Source organism: Theropithecus gelada, chromosome 4 (genome assembly GCF_003255815.1).
Source record: "Theropithecus gelada isolate Dixy chromosome 4, Tgel_1.0, whole genome shotgun sequence".
Taxonomy (NCBI): Eukaryota; Metazoa; Chordata; class Mammalia; order Primates; family Cercopithecidae; genus Theropithecus; species Theropithecus gelada.
The window spans coordinates 32,098,792-32,112,193 of record NC_037671.1 but is presented as its reverse complement, the minus strand read 5'-3'; positions in this window follow the sequence as shown (position 1 = coordinate 32,112,193).

The window sequence follows — 13,402 nt, the reverse complement described above, 5'->3', positions numbered from 1 at the left end:
GAATGACTAAATCTAGCTAATAAACATATTCATTACCTTACATGGTTACCATTCTTGTGTTGAGAACACTTAGCATCCATTCTGTCAGCATTTTTCAAAAATACGTTATATTGCTATTAACTATAGTCACCATGTTATACAATAGATCTCTTTAACTTATTCCTCCTGTTTAACTGAAATTTTGTATTCATTGACCAACATCCCTCAGGTTCCCCTTGCCACCCACCAGCCCCTGGTAACTACCATTCTATGAGATCAACTTTTTAGCTTCTACCTATGAGTGAGATTATGCAGAACTTGTCTTTTAATGCCTGATTTACTTCATTTAATTCTCACAAATTAACTAATCATATCCATTTTACGGACAAGGACACTGAGTTTTAGAAAGTTTAAATAGCAGCTGGGCGCGGTGGCTCATGCCTGTAATCCCAGCACTTTGGGAGGCCGAGACGGGTGGATCACAGGGTCAGGAGATCGAGACCATCCTGGCTAACACGGTGAAACCCCGTCTCTACTAAAAACACAAAAATTAGCTGGGCGCAGTGGCGGGCGCCTGTAGTCCCAGCCACACAAGAGGCTGAGGCAGGAGAATGGCGTGAACCCGGGAGGCGGAGTTTGCAGTGAGTGGAGATCGCACCATTGCACTCCAGCCTGGGCGACAGAGCGAGACTCCGTCTCAAAAAAAAAAATAGTTTGCCTCCAATCACAGAGGTAGTAAATGGCAGAACAGGCCTCAGACTCCTGGTATACCTCAGAATAAACTCTATGCTTTTAACTATTATTGCATGTAGCCACCAGGATTAATGAACAAGCCTGTGGCATGTGAATAGTTAAGCATTCACTCAGTAAAATGTTTTCTTTATGACATTAGATATTATCTGGTAAACATAAAAATCTGTCATCTCCAGTTATCTGCAAGCCAGAAATTAAGGCCACTCTTCTGTCTCAACTTAGAGATGACAAAGCACATGAGGCAGAGCGGGACTGTGCCCTGGGGGAAAAGAAAGTAACCTGGTTTACAAGCCAGCCCAATTACATAATAAAACTAAATAGAAAGTAAAATTGCTGGAAGAATGAAACATTTCAACATAATTTATGAATAATTACTATCCTGAGATCCAATTATTTAAAAATTCTACGAAGTTCATAAAATGAAGTTACTAAAGTCACAACACCAAAAAGATTACTATACAAATAATTCAAAATAAAAAATGTTAAACACCACCAAGAGTTTAAAAATAAAAGAATACTATTTTAGAATGATAATATTTTACCTAGAAATTTCTTCTAAAGAAAATATTCTAGATATGTAATCTGATGCATATAAATATTTACATGCTAGGATATGCATAATTAGTATATTCACATTATTGAAAAATTACATAAAATTATCAATATTTTAGAATAGAGAATTGTTGAATATGTTTTGCTTATCAATAAAACTAATTTTAAATATGTAGTGCCTTTTCATGATTCTCACAATATCTTCGTACATGAAATAGGCATAATATAAAATATGAAGTTTTAAAAATATTGTTGAAATTTATGTAAATATAAGCTTATAAAAGCATGAGCAAATACAACAAAAATGATCATTGGGATTATCTCTGGGTTTGACATTATTACTAATTTTCATTATATAACTGTAGTCTACTTTTCCAAACTTTATTCAGTAATTAGACATTATTTTTTATAATTAGCTAATATAGTAGTTCCCCCTTATCCTCAGGGGATACTTTCCAAGTCTCTTAGTGGATACCTGAAACCACATATAGTACCAAACCCTGTTTTTCCCTATACTGTACATGCATACTTTGATAACGTTTAATTTATAAATTAGGCGCAGTACGATATTAACAACAATAACTAACAATAAAATAAAACAATTATAAAAGTAAACTATAATAAAAATTATGTGAATGTGCTCTCCCTTTCTTTCCCTCCCTCCCTCAAAATACCTTATTGCACTCTACTCACCTATTTTCAGACCATGGTTGATGGTGGGTAACTGAAACCACATGAAGTGAAAGTATGGATAAGGAGGAATTACTGTATATAATAGATGTTATTGAACATGGCACCTCCTCCAAGCATTAGATTTCTTATTACTGAGTTCTTGTTATAGTGTTTCCATTCCCATACATTATATTTGCTCTTGTGCTTGAAATCTTCCCTCTCCAGACACGATTAAATCATTCCAACAGGCAGTTACTGAGACTGGCGCCTGCATATATTCCATTTATTTCATATCAGTTTTATGCCCTTGGGCAACTGACTCAAGTAACTGTCACATGGAGGTTGTTATAGGGATTCAATAAGTTGATGTAAAACAGCACATAATTGGACAAAAAAAAATTTCGATGCTAAATGGTTGCTTTGTTGTCGTAATTATCTTTCTCTGATGGCTAATACTATTTTAGTTTAGCCATCTATTTATTTACAGTTAATCATATTCATAGTACAAATATGTAGAATTATTTGACAGATGGCAAGAAAAAAGTGAAAGTTTAATTCCTTTGGGTTTATGTATTATCCTGTTAAAATTTGTACTGTTCTCTTACATATATCATTGACCATTCATATTGAGATGTGTTTGATATAAATATGAGAATTTTCTTATGGAAAGAATAGATCATTCTACAGTATATGAAAACTTTGATTCATAGGTGGTCATTTGGACAGTGTAGAAGAACTTCAGACCAGAGAAAGCATCAAAGGGGAGCAAGGCAATGAAAACAGAAATGAAATAACAAAAAGCAGATTTCACCATGTTGTTAATGGCCAGATGTAACTTCTACCACTTTAAAGGATATCATTCACTACTGATTTCAGAAGAATAGAAATAAAGAAAGAGAGAAGCATCCTAATCTTAATTTTGTTATCTGGAAAAAAAAAAAACTTTAGGAATAGCTCTTATTATACAAGGGCAGATTTCAAAGATTGGTCATCACATAGTCTAAGCAGAAGGAGTATTCATAAAATATTTTTATATCCTACTTCATCTAAACATATCTCACAACAATAATTTAAGATGTTTTTCTCATGTTTTCTTTAGTAGTATAAAACATCTTTTTTCTTCTTTTCAATACAAGATGACGTCATTGTGAGCAAAATGCATGATCAAATTGCTTTTGGAAAGTATATCTCTTTGTACTGTGTATGCTACCTAACTGGTAAAACAGCAAACTCATTTGCACAGTGCATGACAGCAAACTTTCCATACTCTTGTGTGGTGCTGCCAAAATGAATTTATAGTACTTTTAAAACCATTGGTAATCATTTTCAAATTATATATGTGCAGAAATGTGACTCCACAGTAAGTAGGGACTCATCCACTTTATTATTTATGTCACTTCCCAAATCAATAAGCCAATTTTTAAAACCAAATCTACATTTGTGTTAGGGAAAAAAATTGGCTCAGCTTTAGAAGAACTACCCAGAATAATTTTCCTTGTCTGCCAGTTATCTATCCCATAATCAACAATCCTAGAAATTAGGAAAGAAAAATTACCTAAATTCAATATCTTAAATTTAAACATAAGTATTCTTTTTTATTTTACTGTAAACAAATTTTATTTTTGATTAATTCATTTTTAAATCACATACCATGATAACATCTTTCTCTCCTAGTCACCTATAGTCTCACCCTCCGTAAGACAAACTCCTTTTTTGTCAAAATGACAATCCTCTAAGCAAAAGTTTCTGTCTCTAAGATATAGAAAAGCACAAAAAGTTAGAGTAATTTTACCTCTTTCAGAACAAGAGTTCCTTGTCCCCTGAAAGAAGTGTTTTCGAGGTTCTGTTGTGCCCCTTACCTCTTAGTTTTGCTAAGTTTTTCTACTTCTGAGGTAATGATTCATGCTCTGTAGTTCCTCCTAGGTCTCATCTTCTTTCTGTCTAAATCTCATCACAATATTGACTACTCATCTTTTGTGCTATATTTAAAAGAATGCAGGGATCCTAGAATATTTTTCTCCTTTATTACTCAGAGAATAGATCCACCTTAGAATAGAATATGCTAGAAATTTTTACCTTGGGGAGCCAATCTCCCAGTTGCAATTAAGCAGAACTCAGAAATAGGAACTTTGGCCACAGGGAAAAATATAAAAAATAGCATCTTAAATTGCTTACAACATGAATGGATTCTATACAATTATTCCATTCAGCTTTCCTTCCTATAGAATAAATCCTGAATTTCAGATCTGTTTCTTCTCTAGGTTATTTTCTGCCTCTATTATTTATAATTAGATACTGAAACCAATTTATGGCTTCATGGAAAATTCCAAACCCATTCAGAATGCTCTTAATCTCTATTTATTGAAATGTCTTTCTGATAAATCAGTATTTCTTTCAGGGCTTAGTGAGAATTGTGGGCAAAATGTACACTCTCTGGATTGAGTTTTGAATCCATAGTCCTTTTTGATAGAAATATACCCAACTCATGAATCTTAAAATGAATAGGTTTACTTTGTGCTAAGGATCTTTTATTAGAGCTTAATATGAATTACATCATTTAGGTTTTTTCCCAGTGCTTCATCAATGTAGTACACTGTTAAATTTTGGGAAATTTTATCAAACCTCATAGTTGAGACATGATGTCAGTGTCACTGTATTTTGTATTTAGGTTATCATAAATGAGGTTTATATTCTTTTTTGTATGTTTCAATGCCATTTGGCTATTTATGAAATATCTGCCCATATTTGAAGACACCATTGCTCCCTTTACTCTTGGCTTATAAATCTTTCCTTTGGATATCTGAAAACTCTTTTAGGGAGTTGGCCCTTTACCGTAATTTGCCAATTATAAATATGATTTTTGTGGCTATCATTTATGGTTCAATTTTGCTTAATATGTGTTTTCCACTGAAGTATAACATATACACCAAAATGTAAAAACTATAGAGTTCAATGAATTTTTTAAGTGGATGGAACCCTGTAAACAACACACAAAGAGAGAATATATCACCCGGATCATAAACTACTCCTTGTGCCTCCTCCCAATCACCATACCCTCAAACACTACTGAAAACATAAATTATAGTTACCTGTTTTTGAAATTTTCATAATTGAATTTATCATATATATATGTGTATAAGTTTGTATCTGGTTTCTTTTGCTAAATGTTATGCCTTTGAGATTCATCTATGTTTTTGCATGTGCCATTTTTCTCATATACTTCTACATTTATGAATATATCACAATTTGTTATTCTTACATTTGGATAATTTCAGTGGGAGGCTATTACAACTAGTGTTTATGTGTACATTCTTGTAACATGCCTTTCAGTGAAGAAATGTATGAATTTTTGGGGCCTATAACTACAAGTTAAAATTTCTAGTTTAAAAGTATAGGGTATATTCCGTTTTAGTAGAAACTGCCAACATGTTTCCAAAGGGGTTGAAATGATTTATACTCCGACCAGCATGTATGAGCATTCATTTCCACTACAGCCTGTTCACTTGGCAATGCCAACTTAAAATATATATATATACTTTCTGTTTGATATATAAGAGGTATCTCAATATATTTTCTTGATGACTTGGAGGATGGAGAACTTTTCAAGTCTATCTTGAAAAAATGAATGCTCAAGTGTTTTGTCCACTTTTTCTATGAGCTTTTTGTTTTGTCTTATTAACTTCTGAGAGATTTTTATATATTCTGGACATGAGTATTTATAAAATATATGCACCCCAAGTATCTTTTATGCTTTGGCTTATTGCTTTACTCTTTTTAATAATGTCATTACCTTTAATGGACATTTTTTTTAAATATACAAATATATAGAGAATAGTGCAATATACCTGATATATCCATCCAACAATAATGAATATGTGGCCCATTTTGCCTAATTTACATTCCCTATTACTCCCCAATTGTTATTTTGAAATAAGTCTCAACTATCAATTATTTCATCCATATATTTCAGTATTCATCTCTAAAATATAGTGATTCTTTATAAAAAGCATCATTTTGCAATACAAAAAAGATAATTCTTTATATCATCAAGTACCCAACTGTGTTTTTATTAATTGTATTTTTTTTGAAAAGGAGTTCTGAAAGTCCAATTTGTCAAAATTTTCCTTTTTGATTGGTGCTTTCTTTGTCTGATTATTGAAATCCCTCTCTACCTTAAGGAAGGCTATGAAGATATATTTCTCTATTTTGTACTAGAACTATTATTATGTGACCTTCACACTTGGATGTATAACCTGCTAGTAATTGATGTTTATGTATTATGTGGGATAGGGGTCAATATTCATGTTTTCTACTCACTATCCAATTCACCCAACATCATTTATTGAAAATATCATTTCCTTACTTAACTTCTGTGTACCCTTATCATAAATCACATACATTTTTCCCATATACTTATGGGTCTGACTCTCAAGTCTCTACTCAGTTTTTCTCTCCTGGCACCAATACCATATGATCTTAATATATCTTCAAATAAGTCTGATATCTTGTAGTACAAGTCCTCCAGCTTAGATTTGATTCATCAAGTTTGCTTTAACCAATGTTTGTTCTTTGCATTTCTGTATGAATTTTAAAATCAGCTTAACAATTTTTTTAAAACCTGTTAAATTTTTTTATTTGGCTTTTTCCCCCATTGGAAAATCACTTGCTCACTTTTCAAATCTAAGCCAGTTCACAGACCCAGATTCTGTCTTGAAAAGAAAAGGACAGGCCCTCTTAAAGGCATTCTGCAATGTCATAGTAAATCTATTCGGTAGCAATTCATACAGTTTTCCTCTAACAGAGTTTAGGGCTACTTGTCAGACAATCCTACAGTGAAAAAATGGAAGTATCCACATCTGAATTTTGCCAAATTCTTTCTCTGCATCTATTAAGATAATCATATGGTTTTTATTCTTTGTTTTGTTAATGTGGTGTGTCACATTATTAATTTGCTTATGTTGAACTATTTGTTCATCTCTGGGATAGACCTCCTTCCTTTTAATATTCTGTTAAATTTAGTTTGCTAGTATTTTGTTAAGGATTTTTGTTTTTTGCATCTGTGTTAATCAGGGATATTGGCCTGTAATTTTATTTTCTTGTAGTTTCTTTGTCTGGTGTTGGTATGAGGGTAATGTTAGCCATGTAAAATGAGTTTGGAAATGTTGTTTTTAGCATCCTCATCTGCTAGATATTCTGAGCATGATTTGATCTGCTCATTTGTAAGACATAATCAGTGGTAGACCTATTTGAACTGGAGGACTAAAGAAGTCACAGACTCTTCTTGCTTTCTGGACCCCACTAAAATACTGAGCTTTATATGTTACTCAGTAAACAAATCAGAGCCCAACATTCAAATTAGCTATATGTTGCCTCTAAATTCCAAAATAGCCAAACAAGCATTGTTCCTTTTTCAAATTTATGTGGTGCAAGATTCAGCAATTTTCACTTTACGATATTTTCTTAAATTAAAAATCCTTAACAAAATACTAGCAAATAAATTGTCTTCTGTAAAGTGAAAATTGCTGAATCTTGCACCACATAAACTGTTTTGAATCCTTATCACCTGGAACTGTATTAAGTTGAAGACCTCTGAATTTTCATTAGTCTTATTACCATGCACCCTTGTACATTGTCTTACCAAGTCATCTATTGCAATTTCTACTTCTGGTGTACAAAAACGAATCGCTGATGTCATCAATATATAGTATGGCATTCTGTAGGACAGCAAGATATCAAAGTTTTACAAGCCAGATGATAACAGAGAAGCAGGTAATTTATATTACTCTGGAGTAAGATAGTGAACTTGTACTGAAAGAAAGCTTTTCCTACTGAGTCCTTTTAATTTGGAAGACAATAACATTTGTCTGCTTGATATCTAAATAGAGGGCTTGGGAGTTACATTGATTTGTTCCATTAAAGAGACAATATCTGAAACAGCATCTGCAGTAAAATTATCATCTACTTAATTTTACAGTAACCCAAGTATTATTCTTTGAGCTCCACCTGTAGTAGATATTCATGGTGCTCAAAGATGTTTCCATCTTCCCTCCTTTTCTTGGTCATATCTGAAGATTACACTTCTTCCTTCTGCCTCAAAGTTATGAGTAGTATTGTGGCAAGTTGGCCAACAAAATGTGTTAAATTATACATTTTGACCCTGGTAAAATAATTTAAGAGCAAATATGCAAACTTCCATCCTCAGTGGAAGTTTGCCACAGTGACTGTGGGTTAACATCCCGAGACTAAGGATCCATAAGTGCAAAGAGGCCTAGAATGCTGAGCTACTGTCTGAGTATTTGCTAGCACTCACTGAAGATTTTTAATGATTAAGAAGTATATTAAGCCTCTTAGTTATTAACATTGTTACTGTAAGATAATCTAGCTTACCATTAATTATGCTACAGTCTATATTTTGCACAAGTCAAAAGCTGAATTAAACAGTGATGTGATGTAAATTACTACCTGTGCATTTTCAAACCTTTAATGGTAGCACCAATGTCTGTGATTACCCTGAAGCTTTGATTTATTATTCTGTACGTGTAGAGAGAATTTTGAGGGACTTTCTCTTACCTTTCCTCCTTCTATTCAATAAGTAGATTTTGTTTTTCTTATTGCGTACTTATAAAATTCCAAAGCTAGAGGCAGATTTGTAGGCATAATTGTTATAATGTCTTAGGTCTTTCCGCAAGGGAACTAGCTCTTTTTCTATCCAACCAGACCTTGAACTGTTAACTGACTGCTATGGACTGCATGTTTGTTTCCACCCAAAATTCATATGTTGACACCCTAACTTCCAATAGCAAGTGGGGCCTCTAGGAAGTTATTAGATTTAGATGAGGCCATGAGGATAAAGCCCCCACGATAGGATTAGTGCCATTATAAGAAAAGAAAGAGACTAGAGTTATCTTTCTCTGCCACATAGGATATAAGGAGAAGATAGTCTGCAAACTAGGCAGGGGGTCCTCATCAGACACTGAATCTTCCAGCACCCTGATCTTGGATTTCCCAATCTCCAGAACAATAAAAATTAAATTTCTCTTTTTTAAGACACTGAGTCTATGGTATTTTTGTTATAGCAGCTTGAATTAACTAGGACACTGGCCTAGGTCTAAAAGTTAGTTATGGCAATGGCTCTTCAAGTGATAATTCAACATAATTCCCTATTCATCAATCTTAGAGGTTTTAATTTTATAGCTCAAATTAAACATTTACTGACCTTTTTCAGGCTTATGAACATCCTTATCAACTAACCACCACCATGGATTCCCACAGATGAATCATTTCTGGTTTCTGTTAAACCCTGCTGATTTCTCCCCAGGCTTATTCCTTATTATGGCAAATTCACTCACCTTGCCTTTGTTAGACATGTGCTTTCACATGGCCTCCACCCTACAGTGTAGAATTGTCCCTATAGAAATCAAGAAGCCTATTCCTATGACATTTTCAACCACTTTCTTAGCTAATAAAAAATCTAGTAACTACTTCTTTTTTAAAATGTGAATACTTCCCTCACTAATGTGCTTTAATGTTCTGGCAATGGGAGTATCATCTGGGCAATCCTGAGACATGAAAAGAAGTGAGTGAGAGGGTCAGATGTGTTAAATGTACTCCAAAATGTTTATCGTCATAAATCTCCAGATTTTTTCTAAAATACACTAATTATTTCATGGCATATTAACTTTGTTTAACACTTCACTTAATAGAAGCTATTGGTTAGTTGAGTTTTTAAATTAACCCAATGAATAAACAGTCTTAGCTTCTCCCAGCTGTTTGAGCCAGCACATACAATTAGAGTCTCTTTTAAATGCTCTCATGTTGATAAATTTGGCTTAATCCACATTTGGTTCAGTCAAATGTTTTCTGTCTTCATGACAATCCATTCCAACATAATCCCCAAGATTTTTGTAGCTTAAAATGGCAAATTTTATAATTATTTTCTGTCTCCTGACACACAACGAGAGTCATCTCTCAGCATGCTCCAGGGAGACAGAAACATCCTACCTAGTTGTGTTGTGATTAGTCATGATAACTGATATCCTCTTTAAAGGTATTGCCTCAGATATCATCACAAAAACTTCAACAAAATCATGGTCATTTCACCAAACAAAAGAAATAGGGTGACCTGAGATGAAAACAAATATTTTTTGGGGGTGGGGGGAGATTGATAGCTCTCTAATTTATTTGAAACTATCTAGATATTCTCAACGCTACAGGAACAAACTTGGATGGGTATTTTGCCACAAGTGCAGCAGAAAAGTTAAGATAATTCACTCCAATGCACTACAAGCTTTCATAATGGGTGCTGAAATGTCCCTCCAAAGTTTGGGAGTGCCCTTAAAGGGCAGAAAACTAGGAACAGGACTGGGAAGCAAATAGAAGTCCTCACTGACCCAAAAGGCTGGCAGCCAGACTACAAAGCAAAGAGAAATCTCCTATAGTCCAAAAGGCTGGTAGCCTCACTACTTATATGGACTCACCAGAATTCAGGCCCACCCTTCCTTCAAAATATTTGAAGCCAGTGGTTAACTGGATTTAACCAAATTTGCAACAGATTTAAGCTTAGCTACACAACAGACAATCTCATTTCCCCATACTCATACCCTGACAAATATGGAATGTATCCTATCCTAGGGATAAATATTACTTATTATTTATTTCTCTCCCTACAATTATTTTTTACACAATGGTATAGGCTGTTTGTGTCACTCCGAATTTATATGTTGAAGCCCTTACCCCAGTGTGATGATATTTGAAGGTAGAGTCTTTGGGAAGTTAAATTAGGTTTAGATGCAGTCATGAGAGTGGGGCCCCCATGTCAGGGTTAGTGTTTTTATAAGAAAAGGAAGAAAGATCAGAGCTTTATCTACATAATGTGAGAATACAGTGAAAGGTCTGTCAGCAAGAGAGAATTCACCAAAAACTAAATTTTCAGGCATCTTAAATTTGGACATTCCAGCCTCCAGAATTGTGAGAAATAAATGTCTGTTGTTTAAGCCACCCAAGATATGGTATTTTGTTATAACATCCTGAGCTAAGACATATTTTTGTACCAGGAGTGGGATGTAGCTGAAAATGTAGAAGTGGTTTTAAAACTGGAAAAGGTGTAGAAATTGAAGAAATATGGGGGTGCATGCTATAAATATGCACATTAATAGCATTCTGTTTAGGGCTTATAAAGAATATAAGACTGCTGGATAAAAGCTTCCATTTGCTTATAGAATACATAAATAATTATAAACAGAATGTTGGCAGAAATACATATGGCAAAGGTCATTCTGGTGAAGGCTTAGACAGAAATGAAGAATATGCTATTGGACAATTGAGAAAAAGTGATTCTTTTTATAAAGTGGTAAAGCACTTGGCTGAATTATGTTCATGTTATATTGTTTTGTGGAATGTAAAACCAGTAAGTGATGAAATTAAAAGTGAAAATAGCTGACATTTCTAATCAAAGTGTTGAAGGGGTTACTTTGTTCATCCTGACTGCTTCTACTAAAATACAAGAAAAAAGAGAGAGATAAATGAATCAAAAAAGGAATTGTTAAACAAAAAGGAGCTGGAATTTAAAAAAATTGGAAAGTTCTCAGCCTATCCACACTGCAAAAGATGAGAAAGCATGTTGAGAAAAAAAAAAAAAAAAACACCAAAGATGTGGCTGGACCATCACTCAATAAAGAGATTATGGGATTATATAAGCAGAAACACTGTCGGTCTGAACTGAAGGATATGGGAATGGGATAAAATGAAGGAAGTCTGTCAGACTTCTTAGTTTCTGTGGGACTAGACCATAGAGCTATTCAGATGTGAATGTGTGATATTACTCTTCAAAACAAGGGAAGAAAAGACCCTAAAGGTGTTTTAGAGATTATCAGGGCTGCCTCCTCAGTTTTAAAGGTTGGGTCTATCATCTCAGTTTCAAGGGGCAGTTGGTGTCAAAGTGGCTGCCAGAGCCTTTTGGGTACAATGCAGAGTCACGGGGACATGACCCCTTTCCTGCAGAGCTACAGAGGTCCGACTACCTACTATCCCAGTTTGTCCAGAAAGTGGGACTGTCATCCCAGTAGACCCAGAAGGCAAAGTATGAAACCAAAGAAGATTATCCTTGAGCTTTAAGATCTAATGGTAGTTGCATTACAAGGTTTTAAATTTGCTTGGAACCTGCCACTCTTTCTTTTTTCCAATTGTTGGAATGAGAATGCCTATTCTATGTCTAATCTACCATTGTATTTTGGAAATGCGTAATTTATCTAGTTTCACGGACTTATAACTGGGGATGAATTTTCCCTCAGGATCAATAATATCTTGAGCCTCATCTATATCTGATTTAGATGATATTTAGATGAGACTGGACTTCAGATTTTAGAGTTGATCTTGGAATAAGACTTTGGGGGCTACTGAAATAAGATCATTTTTTTTTTTTTTGCATATAAGAAGTACATTAATTTGGGAGACAAAGGACAGAATGCTATGGACTGACTGTCTGTGTTCCCCCAAAATTCATATGTTGAAGCCCTAACCCTCAATGTGATGGTATTTGGAGATGGCGCCTTTGGAAAGTAATTAGGTTTAAATCTGGTCACGAGGGTGGGGCTCTATAAGGGGATTAGTGACCTCATAAAAGGAAGAGGGACCATAGAAAGAAGAGCACACTCTTTCCCTACCACGTGAGGGAACAGCTAGTGAAAAGGCAGCCGTCTGCAAATCACGAAGAAGGACCTCATCAGAAACTGCACCTCCTACTCCTTTATCTTAAACCTCCTGGCCTCCAGAACTTTGAGAAATAAGTGTCTGTTGTTTAATCCACCCAGCCTGTGGTATGTTGTTAGAGCAGCCCAAGCTGACCAAGACACACAATGCCTGGCATAAAATAAAAATCAAACACTACGAGGCACACTAACAAGCAAGAAATATAGAAACAGTATGCGCCTGTAATCCCAACTACTAGGGAGACTGGGGCAGGAGGATCACTTGAACCTGGGAGGCAGAGGTTGCAGTGAGCCGAGATCATGCCACTGCACTCCAGCCTGGGTAACAGAGTGAGACTCCATCTCAAAAAAAAAAAAGAAGAACAAGAAAGAAAAAGAAAGAAACAGGAATCATTCGAAGCTAAAAAGAGGAAATATTCAAGTGAAGTATACTCAGACATGGTTCAGACATTAGAATCATCAGACAAGAATGTTTTAAATATGTTATAACATTTCGCTGGTAAAAGCATATAAGATTTATGAACAAACGGGAGATCTCAACAAAGAGATTAGCATTGTATGGAAGAACTAAATGGAAATGTTAGATATAAAAAATAACATACCAGAAATAAAATAAGAAACAAATAATTAATTTGGTGGGCTTAACAATAGGCCGGACTCAGTAGGGGAAAGAATTCATGAACTGAAATGTAGGTCAATCAAAATTACCCAAACTTTAACCCAAAGAGAAAAAAGAAAAA